This window comes from Pteronotus mesoamericanus, unplaced genomic scaffold (genome assembly GCF_021234165.1).
Source record: "Pteronotus mesoamericanus isolate MK-2021 breed Mesoamerican mustached bat unplaced genomic scaffold, CSHL_Meso_final scaffold_174, whole genome shotgun sequence".
In the NCBI taxonomy this organism is placed as follows: Eukaryota; Metazoa; Chordata; class Mammalia; order Chiroptera; family Mormoopidae; genus Pteronotus; species Pteronotus mesoamericanus.
In genome coordinates this window covers 13,191,338-13,205,278 of record NW_026555309.1, presented here as the reverse complement: position 1 = coordinate 13,205,278, position 13,941 = coordinate 13,191,338, and the positions used below count along the sequence as shown (strand labels likewise).

Here is a 13,941-nt window from a genome sequence, read left to right as displayed (position 1 = left end):
ATAAAAGGCATCCAAATTGAAAAGGAAGAAGTAAAACTGTCATTATTTGCAGATGATATTATACTATATAGAGAGAACACTGAAGATTCCACCAAAAAACTGCTAGTACTGATAAATGAACTCAATAAGTAGCAGGATACAAAATAAATTTTGTTGAATTTTTGTTGCATTTTTATATACCAATATGACTATCAGAAAGGATTAATAAGAAAACAATCCCATTTATAATTGCATTAAAAAATTCCTGGGAACAAATTTAACCAAAAAAGTAAAAAACCTATACTTGAAATTATGAGACACTGAAGAAATTGGAGATAGAAATAAATGAAACATATATCATGTTTATGGATAGAAAGAATTAACATCTTTAAAATGTCCATACTACCTAAAGCAATCTATAGATTCAGTGCAATTCATATAAAAATAACAGTGCAATTCATATAAAAAAAACTAGTGTAATTCATATAAAAATACCAACGCTGTCTTTCACACAACCAGGAAATACAATCCAAAAATTTATATGGAACCACAAAAGACCTTGAAGAATCACACCAATCTTGAGAAAGAAGGACGAAGTTGGAGGAATTGTGCTATCTGATATCAAACTATAATACAGGCCTACGGTACTCAAAACAGCATGGTACTGGCATAAAAACAGGTGCATAGATCAAAGAAACAAAATAGAAAGCCCAAAAATAAACCCACACCTATAGAGTCAATTAATATGTGACAAAGAAGCAAAAATATAAAATGGGGTAAAGACTTTCTATTCAATAAATGAGTTGGGAAAATTGGACAGTTACATGCAAAAAAAATGTAATTAGACCACCTTTTTATACAATACACAAGAATAAACTCAAAGTGGATTAAGACTTAAATGTATGACTGAAAACCATAAAACTCCCACAAGAAATAATAGGCAGTAAATCTATAACATTTCTCTTAGCAACACTTTTTCTGATATATCTCCTTGAGCAAGGGAAACAAAAGATAAGATAAATGAAACTACATCAAATTAAAAAGTTTCTGCATGGCAAAAATAAAACATTCACAAAATGAGAAAACAACCTACTGAATAGAAGAATATATTTGCCAATGATATATACAATAAAGCATTAATATCCAAAATTTATAAAGAACCGAAAGCCAAAAATCAAACAATCCAATTTAAAATAAAAGGACAGAGAAACTGAATAGACACTTTCCAAAGAGAATATACAAATGATCAATAAACATATGAGAAGATGCTCAAAGACGCTCATCATCAGAGAAATGCAACTTAAAACCACAATGAGATATTACCTCACATTTGTCAGAATGGCTATCATCAATAAATCAATAACAGGAATTGTGGAAAAGGTAATCCTGGTGCACTGTTGGTAGGAATACAAGTTGATGCAGCCACTGTGAAAAACATTGTGGAGGCTACTGAAAAAATGAAAAGTGGAACTGCCTTTTGACCCATGGATTCCACTTCTGAATATATGTCTAATGAAGCCCTAAGGACTAACTTGAATGTGTGTGTGTATGAGTGTGCGCGCGCACATCCCTATATTCATTGTGACGTTACTTACAGTGGTCAAGATATAGAAGCATTCTATCAATACATGAGTGGATAAAAATTTGTTCTATGTATATACAACAGACTATTAGTCATAAAAAGAATAAAATCTCACCATTTACAACAGCATGAATGAATCTAGAGGATATTATGCTAAGTGAAATAAGTCAGACAGTGAAAAACAAATACCACATAATATCACTTATATGTGGGATCTAAAGAGCAGAATAAAACAGCAAACAAAATAGAAGCAAGCGACAACATGGATGGACTGGAGAATATTAAGCTAAGTGAAATAAGCCAGTTGATGAAAGACAAATACCATATGATCTCACCTATAAGTGGACTCTACTCAAAAAAATAAACTAATGAACAAAATAAACCACAGGCATGGAAACATGGAGCAGACAGAAAGTGACCAGAGGGGATGGGGAAGGAGGAAAATGGTAGAAAGAAGGGGAAGGGACTAGACAAAGAACATGTATGAATGACCCATGGACATGGACAAGAGAGTGGGAATTGACTGTGGGAGTGGGGGTTGAGGGTGGGATGGGTGGAAAGGGGGTAAAGGAGTAAAAACTGAGACAACTGTAATAGAATAAACATGATTTATAAATTTAAAAAAAAAAGAGTAAAAAGAAAAAGAAAAAGAAGCAGAATCACAGATACAGAGAATCGACTGATGGTTGCCAGAGGGGAAGGAGGTTGGGAGACTGGGTCAAAAAGGTAAAAGGATTAAAAAGTATAAACTGGCAGTCACAAAATTGTCATGAGGATGTAACGTACAACATAGGAAATAGAGCCAATAATATTGTAGTATTATGTATGGTGCCAGGTGGGTAACAAAATATTGGGGGGATCAGTTTATAAAGTATGATTACCTAACCACTTTATTTTACACCTGAAACTAATACAAGATAATATTGAATGTAAACTATAATTGAAAAATAACATTTAAGAAAAAAAGGACTTTTGTTCAAAAAATTGCACTTCAAAATACAGTGATAGGTATACCATTTGAAGCAATTGGATCAGACTCTGTCAACTTCCCAAGCACTCACCCTGCAACTATTTCTGTCACACACACATACACACACACATGCACACACACACGCCCCCCTCCAAACATCCCAACAACTAATCGTTAGTAAATGTAAGAAACAAACATTGTTCTAAACAGGGACAGTTCCTGGAAACATTGATCTGATAAAAGGCAGGAGAGGCTAATGAGTATGAGTCCATATGGTCTGCTAATGAGGGTCTTACAAAGGCTGGAACAACTATTGATTAACCTGTTTAATATCTTAAAGCCAGTACCTCTTGACATGGATAATGCCTACCACTCTGCCTATCCAGAAGAATAATGTCATTGTTTGTTTTGCACATGCCAGGAGGAAGTCTCTGCTGATCCCCTAGATGACAAATGTACAGCATGGGCTTTCTCTCTCCCTCTTAGGCAACAAGAAAGCTGATCCTCCAGATGATAGGGTCCTTCCTCCTTCCTGCAGGTAACTGTCAGTCAGGCGGGGTGTGAGGTATGATAATTCCATCTGTGCCATTTGGATTGTCAGCTGCATTGTTCTGCTCAGTGTGCTGTGGATTGTGAAAAACAACCAGGACGAATGAATTTAAGTAATTGCTCTGACACAGACTGATTACTACAGTAACAACAGTCAGTTATAGTTAAGGAGTAGCCTTGGCATATGGTCTACATTTGATGTGGGAAGAAGAGTGGAGTAGAAGAAGGAAAAAGCTTTATAATTTTACAGATTGCTTTATGCTTTGTAATGACTGAGTTTTCTTTCCTTTCACTTGATTTGGAAAATATCACCAACCAAAGCCTAAAAAAATCTAAATATTGTTACAGATTCAGGAATATATTTAACTGCTATTAAGATAAACCATAAGATGATTAGAATTTGTAAAACTGGTAATTATTTATTGTCACAGCATGTATTGTTCTGTGTATTGGGGTTTGTTTTTAACTTTGTGCATTTAGTGATCACTCTTTGTAAAATCTTGACCACTCACTGATTGGATAAAACTATTGGATTTATTTTGAAACATAAATCATTGATATTGGTAGGATACCCTCAAACTAATCTGATGTTATTCATGAAGAATACTTTAACAAAACATAAAATTCACCTTATATCTCTTTTATAAAATACATCTAATATTTAATCTAATAAAGAAGAAACATTCATTTTTGCTTAGTGAGAGAATAACAAAAGCAATTACATATTCATACACACAGAAATGCACATTTTCCTTTAACAAATTAAAAAAGAGACCTATTTATGTTACCTTTATTGCTATAGAGAAACAAAGCAACTAAAAAATTTCATTTTAGTGGGATTATTAATTTGTATACCATTCTTATTTTGAATATTTTTATATTATAATGCCCAAGAAATAGCACATGAGATTATATGTAGAACAATGAATTAGAAAGCTCCTTCAAGAATAATTGAAATGATAGTAATTTAAAAAAATAAATAGTAATATGCTCAATAAAACAATTGAATACCAGATAAACAGGAAAGTCTTTGGAATAAAAATTAGGGTAATAATCTAACACTGTGAAAAGTAAGTGTGATAAAGAACATTCTAAGAACATTAATTACTTATACATGTGTGAGCTATTGTTGGACACATAATTGCTGATCCATTTGCCAGCACAGTCACACTGCTCCCAGTGTTTTAACTTATTATTTTGTAAATATCTTCTGTGATGCCTTGAGGAAAATAAGGTGGTATTTTAAACCTATTTTTATTTAATATTAATGTCAAGCAAAATAATTTTCACCAATTATTACTTAAACAAAGGAAAGTGCTGGACCAAGTAATATTTTCTATGTTTGGTATTAGCTAGTGTTCTAGAATTTCCAATGGGGTTATGAGTAACACCTCCATTTCCAAAAAAGAAAATGAGAAGTTAGTGATTAGCCAACTTTTGTAGAAAGGCTTTAGAAGCTAATTTCATGTACTAAGAAGTATTTAAGTCTAGGGAAGCTTAGAAAAATAAAAGGGCTTTTAATTTTTTGATGATTTGGGTCATGAAACGCAAGTCACATTGCATGTTGACCATCCAGTTATTGCAAACCGTCTATACTAAATAAAATTTTCTGCTGGGAAACTGGCAATTATTCAGGAACACTAGATAGCAATTGGTTCTAAAAATTACTCTTCTCAAATATGCTTGTCATCCTCCAAACACATCCATGCTTCAAAGAGCTGACTGCTTACACATTTAGTTGAATAAGCAAATTGGTCATAATTAATTCAAATTAAATATCTCTCTTTATGACTTTTTGAAAATCTTTAATGCATTTTATAGTGCCAGGATTTTTTTTACTCAAATGGAAATTCTCCTAATGAATTATAACTAAACATATTCATACCAAGGATAGCATTTCATAAACTTGCTCAATCTACAACCTGATGTTTTGCCCTGGGCATTAAAGTTTTGAGGGGAAAACTAATTTTATAGTTTACATTTTGAATGGTGCAAAACCATTAACATTTAAAAAGGTATTTCTAATGTTTCCTCAGGATTCACTCTTCATTCCCTATTTTTTACACCTAGACAAATTTATAAATGTGTTACTCATCTAGTCCTTGTAGGCATTTGGATTTGAAATCCCTGGATCAAACAATGGCCAAGACCTTCCTTATAAATTTGTTTTATCTAAACTTCCCATTTTTGGATAAGATCTGGGAAAGAAACAACTAATTTGAAGAAACTTATAGCACTTTTGGTATTCCTCTGAATTATATTGATTGTACTTTAATCTCTTTTGAGGACCTTGAACATATACAAATTTGCAAATTGTAGTCAAGGATTAAAGCATTCTACATTCTTTAATTTTTAAAATTCAACCTTTACCCCCTATTATCTATTGCATTATAATCCAGACCAAAATGTAGAGGTTCTAAACAACAACAGGTATTATTTTTTATAATTCTGTGTATCTAGAATTCAGGCAGAGCTAGTTGGTTAGTTGTTCTGCTCCATTTGCCATTGACTGAAGTTACTTAGTCAGCTGGTTTCAGCTACCACTGGGCTGAACTGACATGTCAAGATGACTTCAGTCACATGTTTGGCATTTCAGTGACCCTCCACTTGGCTCTACCCTCTCTTTCTGTGTGATCTTTCTAGGTTCAGTGGTCTTACCCAAGTTTCTTTATGTCATGGTAGCCAAATTCCCCAGAAAGGGGCAATTGCCAGTCCTCCTAAAGGTTAGGCCCAGACTGGAACTGTGTCATTCCTGCTATGTTCTGTTGATCAAAACAAGTCTAAAGGTCATCCTTGATTCAAGAGGGGGAGAAATAGTGTCTACCCCAATGGGAAGAGTGACCTGCACATATCGGGAGGGGAAGAATGAGTGGCAGTCATCTTTAGAAATTATCTCCACACCTGCTAAGAAATCATTTCTCTATTTAACCAATGTGAGAAAATATTTCAGCGACACAAAACATCGTCTTCCTTAATTTCATTAGTTATCATCATGGAGAATGGTGGACTAAAAAAAGTTTGTTTCAAATCATAAACTTTTGACCCGTTCATACATAATCCACTAACCAACTATATCTGTCTATATTTCTTAATGAATTTATTTTATTCTTGGCTATACATAATGTTTATGTATTTTAATGTATAGTACAATTAATCTCTGAAGAGTGATTTCTAACAGTGTTTTCTGAGAAGACTAACTAGAGCCAAGTTTATTGACTTTAATATTCTGAAAAACATGTTTAACTTCTGGTTTAGGGAAAGCAGTCTATACTTCTTGGCAGTTAAAGAGCTAGTACAAACAGTCTTTTCCTCTTGATGTTTTTCAGGATCAGATTTAAAGAAACTTTATCATGTTGTGAAACATATTACTCTCTAAGACTTCTCACTGTGCGGGTTGATAAAACCAGAGTCCATTTGTTTTATAAAAGCATATCTGGCCTTTCTTTGCTGTCATTATTTTTCAAAAGTAAACAATTAGTTATTATTCCAGGTTTAGGTTTTGCCATTGGAGTCTTAGATCCTTTTATACAGGTTAGGTTCAAAAGGATTTCTAAATATACTAATAAATAAATAATTTGTTTATAGGTTCTCCTCTAAAACAATTTTTGATGCTTTCTAAAAGAAGAAATCCATATAACAAGATTTCTTTGGCACTAGATAGATTTGGGTTTAAAATACTGCTTTTCTAGTTACAAAGTATATGGCTTTTACCCACTTTTAAAATGAGAATATTCTCACCCACTATGTAGGGTTGTAGGAAGGATTAAATAAATATATACTATGTGTGAAATTCTTAGCTCAGTCTTGGGACATAGCTCTCAGTAAATGGTAGCTTTAATTTTAAATTCTAAGTCAAGAGTTTTGAATAGATGACCTATTTTTTATTGGTTTGCTTGTCAAATATACCAGTGTAAAAATAATGATTGTTTCGAATTTTCTTGACCTCAATAAATAGGAGCTTTGATTAATTTTCTCATTAAAAGCGATCTGTTTGTGCTCACTAGTCGAATATGGTCAAATATCTTTGGAAAATATTAAAATCTCTTAAGTTTCTCACAGAGAAACATAATATATAACAATGACTCTAAAATATGTGTAAATTTAAGAAACAAATTATTTAATTATTTAAATATTTATTTAATATTTATTATTTAATGTGTTATTAAAAAAATACAATGGAATACTACGCAGCAGAAAGAAAAAAAGAACTACTAAACTTCGTGACAGCATGGATGGAACTCGAGAACATTATGCTAAGCGAAATAAGCCAGGGGTCGAAAGACAAATACCATATGATCTCACCTATAAGCAGAACCTAACCAACAATACAAAGATGCAAGGAAAATAAGACCAGCAACACTGAGAGGAAAAGAAATCAACAGAGACAAGAGGGAAGGAGGGAGGGGGGGCGGGGAAAAGGAAGGGAAGGGGAAAGTCAAGGAACATATACCAAGGACTCATGGACAAAACCAAAGGGGAAGCGCTGAGGGAGGGAAGGAGGGAGGGGGCAAGGGAAAGTGGTGGGGGGTAGGCAGAGACAAATGTATTTGAAAAAATAAATTAAAATTTAAAAAATAAATAAAAAATATATCTACAGATAGATATGGATATATCCAACAAAGAGATTATATATATATATATATATGATACAAATATATATATTTCAGCTCAGCTTTCTTTGTATGTCTACTTTACTGTTTCCCTCCTTAACTGCTTTCTGGCATTACTGAAATTTAAGAAGACAAGATTTTCAGGAGAATCAAATGATCAATCTTGTTAAGTCAATGACCACAATTTTATATTCAAATGAATTCTATAAACTCCACCTAGAGCATAGTTGCTTAACTCACAGAATAAAATGTTAATGTTTTATGACAGTCATTTTCCTTTTTCCTTAATTTTATAATCCTCTTTCCCATCACTTTTTCATTAAGTTCTAATTTCGAAGGCACAAATGCTTTATATTCTGACATATATCATATTATCCATTACATAGTAGTTGCTCTATAGGAGTGAATGGATAGATGGGTAGATTAGTAGCTAAGTAGAGAATAGATAAATGGAAAGGAAGAAGAAAGGGAAGGAGAGACAAAGAAAGGAAAGAAAGGAGAAATGAAGAGAAGGATGAAAGGAAGGAAGGACAAACATACAGGTTCATAACTGTTCTAAAGGAATAATTAAAAATCTACACAAAATTAATCAAAATGTCCTTTTTAAGTTAAGAACCAAATGACAAATACTAGGATGCAAACTGATACACATAAAGACAATATATACAGAATAAAAAATGTAAAAATAAATTAGTGAACTATTTGTTAGTTTACTTCTCTCATTAGAAATCAACTCTTTGCTAGTAGGATCAGTGACTTAACAGAGATAGCTATTCTTTATATGCTGTTTAAATTAATAACTTCATTTATTGTAAATTATAGAATATCTAGTTTCATCTGGATAAAGTTTGTCTAGCAGTCAAATAAAGAGGGGGAATACTGTGAATGAACAAACTTTACATATTGTCTACTTTAGCTATCTCCTGAAGCTCTGTTATCTTGACTTTCCCATCCACGCTTCTGTGCATGGAGCAGTGCCATATCGGAGAGAGTCCTGTAAGACTGAGTCTCAAACATTGCGACATTTTGCTCCCTAGAGCAAACAGACTTTTCTTTCAGGATGACAGGAGACATCAGTTTTAAGAAAATATTTGGGTGAAACATTTCATCCAAGGAATCAATTTAGCTGTGTAGAAATAGCTACCCGCAAATGCATGCACCAATTTATTCTTTTTGGAGACATTCGTCTAACACAGGTTAAGCCAGACTAAGTCAGTGAGGGAGCATGTAAATTTGAATGACAAAGAAAATAGACATCTCATTTTGCTGAGATTTTTTTTTCTGTAATAACATTTTAAATAAAACCCTGTACTCTCTACTTTTACAGAAAGACTATAGCTACCTCACAGACTTTAAACTTTAAGCATTAATTTTATATTATGTGTAAGATAAACCAAGATCAAAATTAAAACATTAAGTTCAAGGAATAAAAGGAAAAATAATGAGAGAATATGTTTTTCTTCCCCCTTGGATTTTCTTAAAAAAAAAAAATTAATTTTCCAGAGAAGAAAGCATTGTCTTCCTAAGAGAACAGGATGCTCAATAATACTTTAAAATACCTTACTTTAGCTAAAATACAGATGCAAAGGGAAATAAATGATTGAAAACTTCTCCATGGTGCAAAAGGTGGGGGGCGGGGGGTGCAGAAAAATCACACACAATATACTTAGTTATAAGTTAAGTGCTCTTAACAGATTTATTGTACCTTTTTTTTTTTTTTTTGGTTCAAGTAACCTATTTAAAAATGCATCCATGCATAGATTGCCCCTATTATTAATAGTAAATGTACATTTCAACCTGTCAAGTTTTTCTAGCCCCACTTCTGCAATTTTTTTTAAGGAAAAAAAATTAAAAAGCAAAGGCATTTCCTAGGGCACATGCTGCCAGACACCCAGCATTTATCTTATCTCAGTTGATGACTTTCCTTTTATCCTGAAATGATTTGACAATGACTCTATGATTTCCTGTACAAATTACCCTTTGAAAGTGGCAGTGGAGCTTGGCAGAGATCTTCACTTAATTACTGAGTGGATTATTAGCATACTGCTGCCCCCCCCACCTTCCTTTTTTTATATCTTCTAGATTGCATTGACAGTTCCCTTTCATTGCCTGCTTTAACTCACTGAATACTAAACATTATGCATATTGCAGCTGAGAAGTACCCAAGCTACTGCAAACCCCTAGTCTGCTCCAAAACCTTTTTGATGGAGAGTAATTTACAGGTCAGAAACAAATATTGTATCTAAGGGGTGCATATGTGGGTTTTCTTAATTTTGATTGGGGTTCTGCCGTACTGAGCACTAATGTTCAAAAATAAAAAATTCCTCTGTGATCTTTCTGAAAAGCAATTAATTTTGTTCCTTTCTTTAATATTTTCTCTCTTTAAATAGACAGAGACCTTGCAATTGTATTTCTCTTACACTCATTACCCTACCTAATTTGGTGGGGCAGGGCGGGGGGTGGCTGTTAAAGAGTCCCTGTTTTGAGAAATGGTAAGTTTCACTCCTTATCTCTCTCTGAAGTCAGGGGTCTGATAAGCTGACCTGCTAGGCCTGTGTAAAGTGTTATTTATTGTTAGCCAGAGCAAGACAAATGCAAGTGATGAATTGCAAAGATCTCTTTGGCATTCTGAGAAGGAATCTTCTGTTTTGGCTCCCATCTTTTGGCACAAATTTGCACATATGTCGGGCATTCTTCATCCAGATCTTTATTCTTTTTTTTTCCCCTCACTGAACTGCATTCTAAAGCATCTTCCACATTTCCCAGGGTATAGTAGGGGCATGCACCCCTTCTGATTTCAGCCTTATGGTATATAGCTTTTTTTTCTCTCCTTAGGAGGAGAGCAGGCTACATGAGTGATTTCAGGTATTGGTGGAAGTGACACCAAAACAATAGGAGTCAGCAAAGGTGGGGGGAACAGCTGGGTGCTGACTATGTCATCTCCATTCTAGGACTATCAACCACCAGCTTTATTCTTCTACGGTTACATCTGCTGTGAAATTTGGGTCTTCCAGGTGGCAGCCCAACATGCTGTCCAGGGCTATCGGGCCATTTAAATGCTTTGAGCTAATGCTGCATATCCATTTTCTAAACAAGTTAGCAGATAACATATGCATCAATTAAAGTTTTATTGAGTGGTGCCTGCTTACCATACTGAATTTGGATTGGCTACCATCTGTCTCAAAGCCTGTGGTACCATTCCTGTTGCTTGAGAGAGCATTTGTAAGGCTAGACGATTTTTCTCAACTTTTGAAGAAGCTGCTCTCATTATTTTTACATGCAGGCCCACAAAACTGAATTGGTAGAAATTAAAAATACCAGACAATTAGAAGTTAGGATGGAATGCATGTTTTTGAATGGTGTAGGCCACTACACCGAGAGCATAGACTCTTGTAGCTTCCACCTTGGCAATTTTTAACATATAGGTATAACTGAATGTGCTGTTTTTCAGATACCTTCTATGGGCAACCTGATGAACCAAAATTAGGACTATGCAAAGGACATAGGAATTGTTCTACATTTGTAAGAAGTAATACAATTATTCTCATTTTTCTAGGAAAAATTTACCTGGAACACAGGGAAAAAAATGAAAATTTACATTTTACTCACTCTACTGGTAAAGCTCTATGGAGACAAAGCCATTGCAAATCAATCAGAACTGAACAAAAAGGTTTGCCTAAATGCTTGTGCTATGATAGTTTACAAATACATTGTTAATGTTTGATGTTTTCTCAGACATATTGATCCTTGTGACTTTGACCTTCATGAATGCTGAGAAGGAAAAACATATGATAATGAAATTAAAAATCTCTTCAAAATTTTAAAATAATTGCCTGAGTATTAGTGTGGCCTAATAAAGTAAGAGCTAGAGACCAAATCTATTGACAAACTCTTAGTTGCATAGATCTTTAATATATTGTTTGACATTTCTGTGGATACTTTTCTCCACAGGGGGAAAAATGGATATATCAGAGCTTATCAATTCTGTCCCTTTTTAATTTCTGAGCTGAGGCTTTGAATCTTGAAAATAGCTGGTAAGTAAAGAGAGAAATAGCTATTGTCTCTATGTTGGCTTCGTTACATCATATGGCAATGATAATTCATTAGGGCTTCCTCACTATTCAGGTCCTGGAAAACAATGTCAAATTTCACGAGTGACAAATTCATAGGCTGAAGCCTCATCTAAACAGAAGAAATGTTATTTGTTTGGATACAAACACTATGATTCAGCCTCAGAATTGCCATTCACTAGCCAGGGAACTTGCTAATCTCTTTTAGTACTTTTTCCAGTTTATTGTGAAATTTAAGAGTCTATAATACCCTTGTAAATAATCACTGAAGTGTGAAATAAAAAATAGTTTGCAAGTCGTAAAGTACTGTCACAAATCCTACCCACCTTTCAACTAAAGGTCAAATGTCATATCTCTCATGAAGCTTTTCAATAACAAGAATCCTCTATTCCCTTCCATCAACTCAAATAGTCATGTATTTGTATCTGTCTAAAGTCACTCTTCCCTATTTCTAATGAGCCAAGAGAGGCTATCCACAACAACCCCCTGAACATTTCCTATTTGACTTGTGGTGTCCATGCAACTGAAGCATCAGTATCACAGGGGAACTTTTTAGAAGTTGAGAATTTCACACCCCAGATTTACTAAATCAGAATCTGCATTTTACAGGTTCAACAACTGAGTTGTATGAACATTAGAGTTTGAGACACACTGTTTTATTTAATAACTCAGGTTCTCAGGAAATTCATTACTTTTTTAAAATTTATTGATTTTAGAAAGAGAGAGGGAAGGAGAGAGAGAAACATTAATTTGTTGTTCCACTTATTTATGCATTCATTGGTTGATTCTCATATGTGCCTTGACCAGGAACTGAATCCGCAACCTTGGCATATCAGAACGTTGCTCTAACCAACTGAGCTATCCAACCAGGGCCGTCACTTGCCTTCTAATTGAGATATTTACTATATGAAGATCTCTTGAAAGTTTAAAGATTGCTAGTACAACGTCATCATTTTTAAAAGAAAACAAATCTAAACTGGGATTCAAATAAATAGTGATCTGCATAAGATTAAATGTCTGGTTCATTCATTTATTTATTTATTTATTTATTCAGCAATTTTTGAATGTCTACTATGAACCAAACACAGCAGTAATTATGGAGGATTCTATTTATCATTAAATATGATGCAAGTGTCAAGGGCTTGCAGTCTAGTTGGGGCAGATGAAAGGGTTCTCACTCTGACCATGTGTTCCTTCAGTAATACCGCAGAAATCTTCTTTAAGGGGCATCTGATCCTGCCTAGACATTAATCTTTATATTTCTTCCAGACCCACATATTTATTTGTCTTCACTGCTATGACATTGAAAATCTCTGACTAATGAACCTGGTGAAGTCAAAGGTCAATCTTTAGTTTCTCACATATAAGAGAAAAATGGCTCCTTGGCAGGCGTTGTATCATAGCACTGACAGATGCATCTTGTTGTATATACATTTCACCTACTCTCCAACACATGCCCAACCTAACTTATAATTATTATTACCATTCAACAATAACAATAACTAACATATATTGAGGCTTCACCATATGCCAGGCATAATTCTAAGCAAGTTACACGTATTACCTCCTATAATCCTCAAAACTGTCCTATGAGGCAAACATCATCTGCTTTTTAGAGATGTGCTGAGGCATAAAAAAATCAAAAATTGAGTGAAAGCGATACATTAGAACTCTGGGCAGTCTGACATTAAAAACTTATCCTTAAGAAAATGATTTTACCTTTTGGGATAATCTCCAACAGGGTAGGTCATTTCTAATCATGTATTCTATTCTTCCTGTTTTGAAACTGGCAAATGGCCCACCGATGACAATGGGAGTTCTAGACACATTAGTCCCAAGTAACTCTTTTAAAAGAATTAAACAACCTGATGAAGATCTTAAGCTTAATTAAATTACTTTTATTTTCCTGACTGAAAGGTCAGTAGACGCAAAGACGAACTGCAGTTTCAATTATTTATTGACTGCATAGTGTTCTTCCTTCATGAACAGTAATTCTCTAATTTTTATGACTATAAATATCTCATAATCATTTTCTTTACTACACAACATTGGATGAATGCCCATGTTGCTCCCTTGCATTTTTACTATAATGGTTTCTTAAAGTATGTCCTCACATTTCCTGTTACAGATTCTCATCATTGGATCATTTGTCTCTAAGCAGTCTAAAAGTGTATTTAGACC

The 13,941-nt window shown here is 33.9% G+C and overlaps 1 pseudogene; it reads right to left on the bottom strand.

The window, feature by feature from the left end:
* LOC129084133 (histone deacetylase 6-like) overlaps positions 1–13,511 on the bottom strand; it is a 51,310-nt pseudogene extending 37,799 nt beyond the window's left edge.
* Between the last annotated feature and the right edge of the window lie 430 nt (positions 13,512–13,941).